Raw genomic sequence first — 1,673 nt, 5'->3', positions numbered from 1 at the left:
AATGAATAAAACCCTTCATCCGTTTCTTTCACATTTCTGATGTGCAAACTGAAAACTTTAGAACTGTCATCAGAAATGGAGAATCTGCTAGAGCTAAAATATGGTTTAGAATTAGCAATGTTTTTAATATAATTATCATCATCCATTGCAGTAACATATTTAATATTCCTTGTATACTTCCCTGGATAGTTACAGGCAATGGTTAAGTTCTGTCCAAGATGAGCATTCATTATTTTTGGCACCATGCAATATGTGTCTGTTAATTATACAAACAAATAAACAAAAGAATACACTCATGAACAAACTAAATAAAGAATATAAAGTTATTTACATTTTTATTGTAAAACCTGTAATACTTTTTCAATGATTTCATTTTGTGAATGACAATATACAAGGAAGAATATAATAATAAGAATAAGTCACACAAACTGGGTAAATTGCTCCTGGTAGAATAACTAAATAACTGATTTGAAATATTACCAAACAGTTACAATGTTTTATTATATTTTGTACTGGTGACAATAAAAAAATGTTTTACTTGCTATTATAAACTATTAGGTTCACAGTTAAGTTGTCCTGATTCCCAAATTCAAATCTGTATGTTCCAGCATCCTGTGGCTTCAGCTTTTTGATCAATAAACAGATATTGCTGTCCTTGTTTGAATACAAGTTGAATCTTCCATCTTGAACTTTTTTGCTTTTGGTCTCAGCACGTATTATATCACTGCAGGCATTTTTTTTCACCTTACAAATATATTTACAATTGTTTGCCTCCCAGTTTATGTTAGATGATATAATGATGTTGCCTCCTGAGTAAGCAATCACATCAGAGCAGTTTACTGGACCTGTTAATTGAAAGCTAATTTTACTCATGGCTGAGCTTTGAAAATTCTCACAATCCAAAATAATGAACAAATAAATAATCAATAATTTCACATAAAGGTATTAAAGAATATCTTACCTGAGATCAGGTAGAGGGTGAAGATAAATAGGATCTTCATCCTAAAATGAAATCCTGAACTTTACTTCACTTCAACTCAATAACATCTGCTGAAATGTGCCCTGCCTACCCCAGTGAGGAAAGCTCTACTGAACACTCTGCTGGTCCTCACCACTGCTTTATTGTTCTGATGTTGTTTGTTTTTTTGTTTTTCCCATTTCCTTATTTCTTTTGATGCTTTTTAACTGCTTATGAAAATTATGAAAGTTGGTGTTTTCTTACTTTTCTTTGCTCACATACATCCAAAAGAAAAAAAAAACATAAGTGGTGAAAACTTTATAATTTATACTAATGTTTAGAGGTTTATATTGGCTGAACATTGACACTGCAGTGACACTTACATATTAATCTGCTTTAATATTTTTCCCCCTGATGTCCTTTTGTATTTTGAAATGCTGTATGTGATTATATTATTTGGTAAATGGTCACTGTTGGTGGTATTTAATCAGATTAAATTTTTTCTCCTATTTATTTTTATATTTATATATATATATATATATATATATATATATATATATATATATATATATATATATATATATATATATATATATATACAGTAATGAAAATAAGTATTTGAACACCCTGCTATTTTGCAAGTTCTCCCACTTAGAAATCATGGAGGGGTCTGAAATTGTCATCGTAGGTGCATGTCCACTGTGAGAGACATAAT

General features: G+C 29.8%; 1 long non-coding RNA gene across 1 annotated transcript in view; it reads right to left on the bottom strand.

Annotated features, from left to right (window-relative positions):
* The window catches only part of LOC310741903, a 1,477-nt gene extending 336 nt beyond the window's left edge, over window positions 1-1,141 (bottom strand). Inside the window, exons 1-3 of the long non-coding RNA XR_014538094.1 lie at window positions 962-1,141; window positions 543-845; window positions 1-256 (exon numbers count right to left, since the gene is read on the bottom strand). The exon at window positions 1-256 is cut by the window's left edge and continues 71 nt beyond it. This is a non-coding gene — a long non-coding RNA (uncharacterized lncRNA). The remainder of the gene's footprint in view (window positions 257-542; window positions 846-961) is intronic.
* Window positions 1,142-1,673: the final 532 nt, after the last annotated feature.

The sequence above is a fragment of the Silurus aristotelis genome, assembly GCF_946808225.1.
Source record: "Silurus aristotelis genome assembly, chromosome: 19".
Classification (NCBI taxonomy): Eukaryota; Metazoa; Chordata; class Actinopteri; order Siluriformes; family Siluridae; genus Silurus; species Silurus aristotelis.
The sequence above is the reverse complement of the archived record's forward strand: the minus strand, read 5'-3'. Positions and strand labels throughout refer to the sequence as shown.